We start from the raw sequence: 13,906 nt of genomic DNA, 5'->3' as shown, positions 1-13,906 counted from the left end.
TAGCAGAGACTATGAACCAACTGGAATTAATAGATATCTACAGAACATTTCATCCTAAAGTAAAAGAATACACCTTCTTCTCAGCACCTCAGGGCACCTTCTCGAAAATCGACCACATAACTGGACACAGAACGAGCCTCAATCGATATAAGAAGATTGAAATACTCCCATGCATCCTCTCAGATCACCATGGTCTAAGGCTGGTGTTTAACAACAACAAAGACAACAAAAAGCCCACATACACATGGAAACTAAACAACACTCTGTTAAACGGTAGCAGAGTCAAAGAAGAAATAAAGAAAAAAATTAAGGATTTTCTAGAATTCAATGAAAACGAAAACACAATATACCCAAACCTATGGGATGCAATGAAAGCAGTACTAAGAGGAAAACTTATAGCTCTGAGACCTTCCAAAAAGAAACTGGAAAGAGCATACATCAGTAATTTGACAGCACAGCTAAAAGCCCTAGAACAAAAGGAAGCAGATACACCCAAGAGAAGTAGGCGGCAAGAAATAAACTTAGGTCTAATAAAATAGACCAAATAGAAACAAAAAGAACCATCGAAAGAATCAACAAAACCAAGAGCTGGTTCTTTGAGAAAATCAACAAGATTGATAAACCCTTAGCCAGACTAACTAGAGGGCAAAGAGAGAGTATACAAATTAACAAAATCAGAGAGGAAAGTGGAGACATAACAACTGAAACTGAGAAAATTCAAGAAATCATCAGATCCTACTACAAAAGCCTTTACTCCACAAAGTTGGAAAATCTGGAGGAAATGGATGAATTCCTAGACAGATACAAGATCCTAAAGTTTAACCAGGACCAAGTAAACCAAATAAATAATCCCATAACACCTAAAGAAATAGAAGAAGTCATCAAAAGCCTCCCAACCAAAAAAAGCCCAGGTCCAGACAGGTTCAGTGCAGAATTTTATCAGACATTTATTGCGGACATAACACCAATACTCTCCAAACTATTCCACGAGAAAGAATCAGATGGAATACTCCCTAACTCATTTTTTGAGGCTACAATAACCCTCGTTCCTAAACCACACAAAGACCCTACAAGGAAAGAGAACTTCAGACCAATCTCACTTATGAACATTGATGCAAAAATATTCAACAAAATCCTTGCAAACCGAATCCAAGAACACATCAAAACGATCATTCACCATGACCAAGTAGGCTTCATCCCTGGGATGCAGGGATGGTTTAATATAAGGAAATCCATCAATGCAATCCACCATATAAACAAACTCAAAGAACAAAATCACATGGTCATCTCACTAGATGCTGAGAAAGCATTTGACAAAATTCAACACCCCTTCATGTCCTGGAAAGAACAGGAATCCAAGGTCCATACCTAAACATAATAAAAGCAATATACAGCAAACCAACAGCCAACATCAAACTTAATGGTGGGAAACTTGAAGCAATCCCACTAAAATCAGGGACTCGACAAGGCTGCCCACTCTCCCCCTACATATTCAACATAGTACTGGAAGTCCTGGCTGGAGCAATTACAAGGGGATACAAATCAGAAAGGAAGAAGTAAAAACATCACTCTTTGCAGATGACATGATAGTGTACTTAACTGACCCCACAAATTCCACCAGAGAACTCCTACAGCTAATAAACAAGTTCAGCAAAGTGGCTGGATACAAAATTAACTCAAACAAATCAGTAGCCTTCCTATATTCAAAGGACAAACATGTGGAGAAAGATATTAGGGAAAAGATACCCTTCACAATAGTCACAAAAACTATGAAATACCTTGGTGTGACTCTAACTAAGCAAGTGAAGGACCTGTATGACAAGAACTTCAAACCTCTAAAGGAGGAAATTGAGGAAGATCTCAGAAAATGGAAAGATCTCCCATGCTCATGGACTGGAAGGATCAACATTTTAAAAATGGCCATCCTACCAAAAGCAATCTACAGATTCAATGCAATCCCCATCAAATTCTAACCCAGTTCTTCATTGAGTTGGAAAGATCAATGTGCAATTTCATCTGGAATAACAAAAGACCTAGAATAGCAAAATCCATCCTCAACAACAAGAAAACATCTGCGGGAATCACTATCCCTGACCTCAAGCTATATTACAAGGCAATTGTGCTGAAAACTGCATGGTACTGGTACAGAAATAGGCATGTGGATCAATGGAATAGAATAGAAGATCCAGAAATGAGCCCTCACATATTATGGTCACTTGATTTTTGACAAAGGAGCTGTAAACATTCAATGGAAAAAGGACAGCCTATTCAACAAATGGTGCTGGTCCAACTGGCACTCAGCATGCAAAAGAATGAAAATAGACCCTTTCTTATCTCCTTGTACAAAGCTCAAGTGTAAGTGGATCAAAGATCTCCACATTAAACCAGATACTCTGAAACTATTAGATGAGAAAGTAGGGAAAACCTTAGAACACATAGGCACAGGAGAAAATTTTCTGAACAAAGCACCAATGGCTCAAGCTCTAAGGTCAAAGATTAACAAATGGGACTTAATGAGATTGCAAAGTTTCTGTAAGGCTAAGAACACTGTCATGAAAACAAAACGGCAGCCAACAGAATGGGAAAAGATCTTTACCAACTTCACATCAGATAGAGGCCTAATATCCAAGGTATACAAAGAACTCAAAGAGCTAGACACCAGAGAATCAAACAACCCTATTAAAAAATGGGGTACAGAGCTAAACAAAACGTTCTCAATTGAGGAATATTGAATGGCTGAGAAACATCTAAGGAAGTGCTCGACATCTTTAGCCATCAGGGAAATGCAAATCAAAACAAACCTGAGATTCCACCTCACACCTGTCAGATTGGCCAAGATCCAAAACTCAGATGACAGCAGATGCTGGTGAGGTTGTGGAGAAAGAGGAACACTTCTCCACTGTTGGTGGGGTTGTAAACTGATACAACCACTCTGGAAATCAGTCTGGCGGATTCCTCAGAAAATTGGACATAGTACTACCTGAAGATCTAGCTATTCCACTTCTGGGCATATACCCCAGAGACACTCCAATATACAACAAAGACATATGTACCACAATGTTCACAGCAGCTCTATTTATAATAGCCAGAAGCTGGAAAGAACCCAGATGTCTTTCAGTAGATGAATGGATACAAAAATTGTGGTACATTTACACAATGGAGTACTACTCAGCTATCAGAAACAATGACTTAACCAAATTCTTAAGAAAATGGTTGCATCTAGAGAATATCATCCTGAGTGAGATAACCCAGTCACAAAAGAACAGACATAATATGGAGTCACTGATAGTGGGATGCTAACCCCAGAGGCTCGGACTGTCCCAGAAACAACTCACAGACTGTGTGAAGCTCAAGAAAGAAAAGAAAAGAAAAGAAAACAAAACAAAACAAAAAAAAAACCACCAAAAACCATTATGCTCAATCCTTACACACCAAGAAAACGTTGACTAATTCCAGGTTACATCCTGTTTTACATGTACTTTTTGCTCATTGTAACTAGTAAGACCTTAATGCAGAGTATCAAACCTTAATAAAAGAAAAAAAAAAAAAAACCAAGCACTGACAAAAATGTAATTTATACATTTATGCAAAAATGTTTAAATTTTTTTTTCTTTTATCTTTGTTTTTTAAAATAAAGTTTAAAAAAAGATTCACATTTAAATCAAAAAACAAAAAAAAACTTCTGAGCCTTGGGAGCTAAAGAGATGGCTCCCTGGTTAAAAGTGCACAACTACACAATCATGAGGACCAGAGTTTCGATCCCAGCACCCACATAAGCTAGGCATCCAATAAACACCTTTAAGTCTAGCTCAAAAGAATGGGCTGCCCTGTTCTGTCCTTCACGTGCATACATACGTATCAGTGCACAGACATGTGTACAGACACTCAGAGACACAGAAATATGCAGATACACATAATTGAAGTAAAGTTTTTAAAAAAGTTAACAATCTTTCAAGGCAAAAAATTCTAGTATAAAAAACAAGTATGTACAATCAGTAGCTGTATGCTAAAAGTTTTAGCAAAGACCCACCAAAGAAATCAGGAACTGGAACTAAGACTACAGACTTCTGAGAATCATCTGATTAGATGATATAAAAAGGTAAGTGGCAAACTTTAAGTTTTATAACATAAAATAATGGGTTAGTTTTAAACATACAATTTATATCCACACACCTTATCCAAAATGGTCAAAGTAGGAAGAGAAGAAATTTTAAAGCAGTTTTTTAACCTATTAATGTTTTTGTTTGATGATAACCAAAGTGTTTAAATGATGACCAACGGCAATTGAAGTACTGAAAAATGGATACTCAAATTTATGAGAAAACTTTTAATCATGTATTCTAACACAATTATTCAAACAAAGTTTGTAGAATAAATTTTTCATCAAAGCATTTCATAAAAAATGTTTCAAAGTTCTCATAGACCAATTTCAAAATTAAAAGTTATTTAAGGCTACTGTTAAATAGTATCATTCACTAGGGATACACAGATATCTAAATTACAGCAGCTTTACCTTTTAATGCGTTCTGAGCTCAACTGATATAAAGCATATGTATAACTCATATATCCTATCATAATAGTATTATATAGTAAGAATTTATTTAAAAAAGGAAAATTTAAAAAAAAACATGCAGTGAAAGTCCCATCTAAACAGAAGTTTTAACATCTCCTTCCTACTGCAGGATACACATTTTCACATACCTTATAAAGTAGGACATGCATGCAGCCCATCAGAGGTGACACTGGAACAAAACACTCAGCGAACCTTCAACCTATATTATAGGCTCAGCCTTCCAACTACTAGGTATAATAAGTACCTTAGATTCATGTTTGCTTCAGTTCTCTTCCAATTTTTAAGAGTATTAGTTAATTTATTTAAAGTATTCTGTATATTATAGTTTGATAGTTCCACTAGTCTCTAATAATTAAATATTCTCTTTTAAAGGAGAAACCAGCATTGTAGGACTTAACAAAGACTGAAGAGTACCCTACAATTAACTATCATATGAGGAGGACTTAACAAAGACTGAGAGTACCCTACAGTTAACCATCATAGGGAGTCACAGGATTCTATGAGCAGTTGTCCCTGGCTAAGGGAACAGCTCAGCAACAGAGCCTACTAGCACGTCAAAGCACAAGGCCCCGGGTTTGATCCTCGGTGCTGAAAAAGCACACACACATCCAAACACACACACAACCTCTAAATGAATAAATGAGGAGTTTAAAGAAGCAGACATCACCATTTGCTTTCTAGATATTAGAAAACCAAATTCAAGCCCAATACTCTGTAAAAACAAACTGCCTCGAATGAAATAACTACTTTAAAAATAAGTCAGCACTTTGTATGCCCAGCCACAAATGAGAAAATCATAAAAATTATTTGTTACAAAAACCTTTACCTGCAATTCTTAGGTAACTGATCTTTAAAGTATCTTTTCATGGGGGACAGAGGGCAGATGAGAGGACTCAGTGGACAAAGGTGCTTGTATTGCAAGCTTGATGGCCTGAGTTCAACCCCCAGGACCCATGTGAAGGAGGAAGAAGAGAACTAACTTCACATACTATCCTCTGATCTTCACATACGCTCTGTGGTATGTTCATCCTCTACAGCCCATCACCACCCACCCACAATAACAGCACTTCTTAAATTACTTTTAGGTTGGCAATTAATATAGTCTGCAAACAAAAAATCCAGAATGTTCAACTTATTACAAGTAAGTATAATCAAATATCTTAACGTGGAAAATAAAATAATTTAATACATGTTTTAGTTTTAAAAAATTCTAATAGACAATTTTCAAAATACTCACCCCTTTTCTTTTCTGACATTTAAATTATATAGACTAACAAATACCAGACAATGAATACCAACATTGAAAACAAGCAGGACTTACTATTGTTCAATCTTTATCAGAATAAAGAAAAAGGAAACTTTGTAATTGTGTAGAAAAATTATACCATCAAAAGCTATAAATAAAATTTGAATGTGTCCTTTCTAAATGAGATTGGCAAAAATACATGTAAATTAAAACACAGGTAGGTAGGCAGGGGAGTAAGAGCAACAATGACAATATGCTATTTATCTTCTGGGCATAAAGAAAAGCCAAAGTGCTAAAAATGTACACTGACATATTGTTCTATTAGTTATACAGTATTTTAAAATATTCTCCCTTTATCTTTAAATCCGTATAATGTTCTATACACATTTTCATGGGAAGAAACAAATTATTAAATAGATTACGTAGCTTTAGCACCAAAGAGCTAATAGTGAGCTTTAAATTCAAATCTCAATGATTCCAAATATCTCAAGAATAAAAATATGACAATTTAAAATTATCTTAGAAATAATATTATTCATAGTGTCTAGCCAAGTAGTATTTTAATCAGTTATTCACTGTGACAGAATCTCATACCCAGCTAAATACAAAATGCTAATTTTTGATGTCCCCAAGTACTAATTTATCATTTCTTTCATCTCCAACAATGAGTAGTTAACTTTCTGTTTTCTCATGTTCAACACCCACAGACTTAACCAACTCAAGATCGTACAGTTTTTGTCATTATTCTCTAACTATAGTAGAACAACCATTTGCATAGAATTTACATTGAGTTAAGCATTAAATAATCTCAAGATGACTTAAAGTATATAGAGGATTTATTGTGTTTAGGTTATATAGAAATATTACTCCATTTTACAGCAAGAGCTTAAGCAGCTAAGGACCTTATATTCACAGGGTGTTTAGCACTAATCTTCCTTGGACATTAAGGACATATAGTCAGGTACATTACATTTTTAAACAATATAATTAAGTTATTAATAAAGAAAGGTATCTTTGCTTTTACTGAAAAGATAAAGCAATGACATCTCACAATCTTCAGAAATCTGTAACATATGCTTGCATATGTAACAAACTCCTCTTTATGTTTTCTACTTCAAATACGGTAAAGTATCTATTAACCAAAATGCCTGGGATTGCAAATGTTCCAGATTCTGGAGTTATTCAAATTTCATAATGCAATCACAGATTCTACCAGTTCTAATCCAAAAATCTAGCATCCAAATACTTAACAGTTGTGTTTAATTCACTGTATTCCCTCCATCTGTAAAGTCACCACCCTTTTAATCTTTCTCTAGAGAGCATCTCTGAGTTCTGTTCACTTTCTACCTGAGTTCTAGTTTGCTACCTTCTTTGCAAAGAGGTAACAGTTTCAAAGACCATAAAGTAAACCAGGAGGAAATAAAGGAAACTGCAACATTAGCTTGAACCCTATTAAACATTCAATTAAAGAGAGAAAAACAAAATTCTAAGACAGGTTGAGTATCTCATATCTAAAATGCCTGGCTCCAAAAGTATTTCAGATTCCAGATTATTTGTGGATCTTTTTCTAAAATTCTGGAATGTTTGCATATATAAATGATCTTGGACCCAAGACTAAACACAGATTCATTTATATTTTATAAATAACCTATACACGTACTCTAAAGATAACTTTACACGTGAAACAAACCTTTAGACTTGTGATTCAGATTTTGCAGCATTTCAGAGTTCAGATTTGGGAGTAGGGATGCCTAACTTGTAACTTTTCCTCTATAACAAACATCCGTATCTTTCCCCAGAGCCAAACTCTGCCATAATTTTACTTTAGACCAACAAAGAAACAATAAAGAAGTTAGATAGATGAGGATTAAAAATATGACCCAAACCACTGGTCAAATTGTAAATCACTTCAATTATAAATTACACTTACCCAATTAGAAATGTAGGTGTTCCATTTCCTTCTCCCTCACACAGGTCCAGCCTGCTCAGATAAACCTACCATACAGATGAATATATTGAAAATGTATGCTCTAAGAAACAGGAGACCCCAAAACAGAACCAAAGGCACTCAGGAAAGTACACTCAAACCCTTCTTCTAATCCTCATTGGAAAAATAACTTCAGAGAGAAGGAGGGGGGTGAAAACTACTTGCTTAAACAAGCATTTCCTTCCTTAATAAGTCACCATGGAAACGCAAGGAAATGACCTCTCCCCCTGCCCCCCCCCCCCCCAACAGCAAGATAATCCACACAAGTATATGACAAATCCCTAAAACAAAGTTTACTAACCTGGGTGCTCACAGGCTCACGGAGACTGAACTGACAATCGGGGGGTGGGGGGGGGGCCTGTATGGTCTAACCTAGGTCCTCTGTATGTATGTATGTTATGCTTGTGGGACTAACAGTGGAAGCAGGGACTGTCTCTGACTCTTTTGCCTCCTTTTGGGACCCTTTTCCTCCTACTGGGTTGCTTCATTCAGCATAATATGAGGTATGTGTCATGTTCAGTTGATATCCCCGGGAGCACTGTCCTTTTCTGAAGAGAAACGAGGAGGAGTGGATCTGGGGGAGAGTAGAATGGGGCAAAGGAACTAGGGGAGCAGTGAGGGGAAACCAGAGGATTTAATAAATGAAAATAATAAAATTAAAAATGTTTTAAAAACTCTCAGATAGGAATATTTTATAAAAATAACATATCTTCTCTTTTCACCTCTTGCTCTAGAGAAAAGCAGGGAACTGATGAAGAGATATGAGCCTCAATGAACTTAAAAAGACTGGGCTAAACCTAAGAAAATCTAGTATATAACACCTCCCCAAAAGTCCTGACTTAAAAAATATCCTTTGCAGTCTTCATACAAGTTATAATGAACTCAGTTGTGAAGTCAGTCCTGTCTGTACAACTACACGGTAACAAAGAAGTATTTAGCTATTCCTTCTTCCTTTTTGAAAATCTGTTCCTTACCTGGCTTTCATCACTTTATCACTAAGATAAAAACCCTTACTTTGCAATATCCACCTCTCCGGACTTGCATTTGACCTATAAACTCCCATTCCTCACAGCCCAACAAAACTTGAAGCAGATTATGTGATTAAAATACTTCCTACTAGTGCGTGAGTTTTAATTCACAAGGCTCAATTCCACAAATGTATCAGACATAAAAACAAAGCACCCATTCTTAATAGAAAAATAATTTAAATCAATGGTTTCTGTAAAGAAGAGGTACAAGAATGTCTGTTTTACATCACACCTTCTTCATCCCATTGCCAAGCTTCTCACTCTCCCCAAGCGCCAGAGAAATCCGTATTTCCTCTGGTAAGTCTATACCCAGGGGCACAGTGTGGTAAGGTATAGAAATGATGAGTATTCAAATGCTGAAATGGACTGTAGGTGGTATGTTGGACTTAATTTTACATACTAGGTACAAGTATAATAATGACCTTCTAAATAAACCAATATACTCTTAAGACACTTATAAATCAAATAGTAAACACAAATCAATAAAGTTTTCATTAGTTATTCCCACAGTAAAATGTTAATATAGTCCCTCTCAAAGTATATATTCCAAGGTTATCAGTAGATATCTGAAACTGTGACTAGTACCAAATGAATCTTTATGTATACATACCTATGGGAAACTTTACTGGTTAAGCACAGTAACAGTAACTAACAGTAAGATAGAAAATTGTAATATACCCTAGTAAAATGTTTCTGTGACTAGAGTTACATATCTTAGCAACCTTGGCATGATTTTCTTTCCCTATAAAGTTTGGAACTTTCACTTTTCTCACATGTAAGAAGCACATTATGGCTTCTTGTTGACATAGACAAATTAGTAACAGCACTACTCTTGTCTGTGGGCCATCATTAAATAAAATACGGGTTCTTGAACACTGTAAAGGTATCAGTCTGATAAACAAATTACTACTGAAGTGGCAGATGGATAAGCAGTCTATCTTGGTCAGATTCACTGGAGAAAGAAGAGGCTTATGTTCCGGGCAGGGAAGTGTGAGAAACATGATTTTATCACTGGACTTGGAGTAGTATGCAATTTAAAACTTATGAGCTTATTTATACTTTCTTCCATTTAATTTTTCAAACCAGTAATAAACTGTGAAAAACAGAAGTGTAGGCAATGAGAGACTACTTTAGAAATCCCTGTACTTAAAGGACACTAAACCAACTATTTATTTTAATAAGACTTGACATTTTTTTCACAATTCTTCTAAAACTTCATAATTCCAAACTAACTGACACAGTTGATTTAAACTTGTTTCTAGTTATAAAATTCTGGCCTACACACAGCTCCTAAACCAAGATATAAAACACAGCTCTAACGTACTCTCTTACATTAAAAAACAACTAGGTTTGGTTGAGTCACATAAGATATTTTTGTTTTACCTGTCAATATTTCAAAAATCAGGAAACTGCACTTAAAATTCTAGAGTTCCTGTATTTTTAAGGGTGAGACTGATTCCACATTCATATATACAATTAATCAGATGACTTGAACACTGAGGCATCGCAGAGGACAGAAGCTCTCCAGTGCACTGACATGCTCATTATCTGTCTAGAACCTGAAGGCATGTGAATATGCCTCATTCTTAGCTCCGTGAGAGATGCATATTATTTCCAGATCACTTATACACCTCATGAGACCATTTGAATGTAAAAGGCTGCAAAGCAGACCGAAGTTCTTTGTGATTCCATTTAATGGTTAAAGAGAAAGAAAGAAAGAAAAAATTACACAAGTCTTTGAAGAACAGAAATAATGAAATGGAACAAAACTCAGACTGGTGGGAGAGCAACATAGGAAAAAAGCCTGCCTGCAAGTTTGAGTAGTGTGAAAAGTCATTGCTTGGAACTTTCTGAACTCCATCACTCTGGGTCCTAACCACACTCCATGCTCCTGAAGCTTCCTTCTTACCTTTACTCCAACCATAAGAATAAACATTGAATAATAAAGCTCTATGTTAGAGAAACTACACCTAAAATCTTCAAAATTAACTGTCCCCCAAAACTATATTAACTCATCTATATCTCCCATTAAGTAATTTTCCCAAGTACTTTCTACTGCTTTCTGCTTAATAATATCAGTCCTTGGTTCAATGCCCAGGGTTGAGTTGTAAATGGGCTTTGCCAGTACAGAAACGTTTTCAGCCTTTACATTCACGTTTTATTATCAATTTCTACATTCTATCTCTTTCAAAATTCATCTCTAAGCCCCTCTCTAAAAAGTTTTGATCAAATTTGGCTAGTGGAGCTAGAAAAAGAGTGGGAGGCAGGCAAGAACAGAAAGAAACCCAACTGCCAATCAATACACTGTACTGCTCCATTCAGATTGCTAACTTAAATAAAAAGTATACAGACTCTTACATAGCTGTAAAATAATTTCATATACTAAGTGCACAAAGTGGTAAACATTTTGGCATGTACTGGACTCCAAATACCAATAAAAAGCCAAGACTCAACATTTTAAAAAGAAAAAAAAAGGAAATCGGGAAAAGCTGAGGGTAGGCACACTGGCCCACATTAACTAAATGAAATCTCAGCTCCCCTCAAGTCCAAACCCCAAAATAAGGGGTGTCAAGAGGCTAGTTAGTGTCTTACAGAGAATAAATCAGAACCATTTCTGAGCAAGTTATGGGGGAAACAAAGCTTTACCATTGTGGATACGGTTACAGGAGAAAACCACACAGCACATTACAGGTGTCTCATCCTCCACCCACAGGGCGACTCCCCCACCACCTTATCCCCAAACTGGGAGTCTTACTCACCGCCCTATTGTGATGCGCCTTCTTAGGGTTGTCTCTGCGATGACCCAAAGATGACAGGAAAGGGGCGGGGCACTGGGTTACTCTGCCCTGGAAAGGAGGTTGGAAAGGAGGTGTGAGAAAATAGCCTTTTTCCCCCTGGGAAAAGGCCTCCAGACTCCTAACCCTAAAAGCAGCTCCCTTCTCCACCTCTCCCGACCCGGAGCCCGAGCCCGCAGCCCCGAGCACCGCGCCCCACGCTCCTGGAGCCGCCGCCAGGCTCCCGGACCCCGGTCACAGCAGCTAGTCTCGCCCTCTGCTTCCACTGCAAACCCAGCCGCCCGCACCCGACCCGCTCCAACCTGCCGGCCCCTGAGACGTCCACCGAGAGCCGAGGAGAAGAGCCACGAGAGCGAGCGACGCTCCGCTTCCTCCGCCTACTTAACCGGAGCCCTCCGGTGCTAGGTGTGAGGCGGCCGCTCCACCAGCTGCACCTACCAGAGCCGCCCCGGCAGGTTGCAGGCCGGCTCCTTTGCTATTTCTCGCGAGACTTCGCATTAGGAAGAGGGGAGGCGAAGCGAGTTCTCGCGCGAAGGACGGCGCTCCTCCCACAGTGGGCGTGGCGCCGGGGCACGGGGCAGCTGTGTAGCGTCTCAGGGTCTCAGCTGGCAGTGCTGTACGGTTAGCTGGCCTGTGACCGCTTCGTTCCGCAGTCAGCCAGGACCGATCTCAAACAGCCTCCACACCCTTGAGCACATCCTCACTCCACGTTTCCCTTCACCGTTAGGCAAAAAACGGACAGCGTCTCCGGGCCGGTAAAAGCAGTGCCTGGGAGACTTCTAGGAGAGCGTTTCTGTCAGCAGAGCGGACGCCCGGGTCGCCTCCCCCCCGCGGGGTCCGCGAGCGGGCACTGGCAGCAGGAGGCGTTGGCAGGCGGTGGTCTCGAGGTCGCCGCTGTCCTGCGGCCGCCGCCTGGTTTCAAACGCTCTGCTCTTGGCGGGAACCAGTGCCCCAGCTGACACGCTTGCGGGGGCGCCACCTCGGGGGACGTGGAGAATCACCTGAGTGGGATGAGTTCCTGGCTGGCAAAAGCTCGCCAGAGTAGCGTTCCTGTCGTTCAGCGTCACCCAACCCACTGCGTGCCCAGTGTGAGGCTCTAGAAGAGATAAAAAAAAGTGAGAAAGGCGTCTCCCTGGAGCTCAAAACTGTCACCCTCCCGGGATTCAGACCCACAGAGGAGCAGATAATCTTCATTTATGCTTGCTACAGAACGTGCTCCTATAGTGAGTGAGCTGTAAGAACTGATCTGAGACAATCTTATTGAGATGCCCTCAGTGCGTTGCTCACACCTCTGGTCTTAGGGTTCCGGAGGGTGGTAGAAGCTGAAAGATTGAGGTCCAGGTCCGTCTGGGCTAGAGTGAGATCTCATCTCAAAAAACAACCATCCACCAGGGAATGGATGGCATTTGAAACCAATTTTGAGAAGAGTAGGAAAGGCCTTCAAAATGGTTTCAGCATTTTGGTATAAAAACCGATTTGTGAACTTTGTTTAAAATGTAGTCACAGAAAAAATTACTTGGGTCCTGTGTGTGATACAACATGTTTTCCAAGCCAACAACATTTGAAGTGGAAAACTGGTAGGAAGCATACTTTCTTTCCTCCTGGAAATACTTAAATATCAGAGACCAAAGGAAGACAAAGATTGTTGATATTTAGTAGGACACTCAGATGGCTTTAAACTCTTAAACTCTGAACCTCCTCTCCAATAATTAGAATAGCATCATAAAGAACACCAATCCATTTTTCCAAACACTTAGATAAATCCTCTTAAATACTCAAAACATTAGTAACATTTTTTTTTTTTTTTTTTTTTTTTTGCTAAATGATTTAACAAAAGTAGCTATCTTAACTTGTGCCAAATCAATTGCAGAGGTGCTAGCTATTGAAGCAATTAAAGCTGCTGTACCAGCTGTAATAAAGCACACTATCCTCTTGGCTTCTGCTTAAATCCTAACTCATTTTTTCCATTGTTGGCAAGCCCTTTTCAGAATACTATGGTCCTGTAATACTCACAGGCAACAGAAAAAAGCTGGTTGATAAATCACCATAAAAGACATGCCAGATTTCAATACATTAACACAATTAGTGTTCAATCAATACAACTTACACTAAATACTGTAGAAGAAACAAAAGTAATTTTAACACAACCAATTAATAAAAGATTGGAAACCTTAACACAAGCATTAACACTTGTAGAAATCCAGATCCTGTCACAATTTTATCCACTGAGAATGTAACTTCATACAAGACAATTGTGCAATTTTAAATGTCTCTGAA

General features: G+C 38.4%; 1 protein-coding gene across 3 annotated transcripts in view; it reads right to left on the bottom strand.

Annotated features, from left to right (window-relative positions):
• BTBD10 (BTB domain containing 10) overlaps positions 1 to 12,078 on the bottom strand; it is a 59,096-nt gene extending 47,018 nt beyond the window's left edge. For 2 of the 3 annotated variants that reach the window (XM_080911330.1, XM_080911331.1), the window contains exons 1-2: positions 11,594 to 11,608; positions 7,750 to 7,814 (exon numbers count right to left, since the gene is read on the bottom strand). The gene's annotated coding sequence lies outside the window, so the exon portion shown is untranslated. Of the gene's footprint in view, positions 1 to 7,749; positions 7,815 to 11,593; positions 11,681 to 11,931 lie in introns of those variants that run through there. The other variant, XM_080911332.1, reaches the window with a different exon arrangement.
• Positions 12,079 to 13,906: the final 1,828 nt, after the last annotated feature.

Source organism: Micromys minutus (genome assembly GCF_963924665.1).
Source record: "Micromys minutus genome assembly, chromosome: 2".
NCBI classification, from domain to species: Eukaryota; Metazoa; Chordata; class Mammalia; order Rodentia; family Muridae; genus Micromys; species Micromys minutus.
Note: the sequence above shows the minus strand (reverse complement) of the source record. Positions and strands in the feature narration are given on the sequence as shown.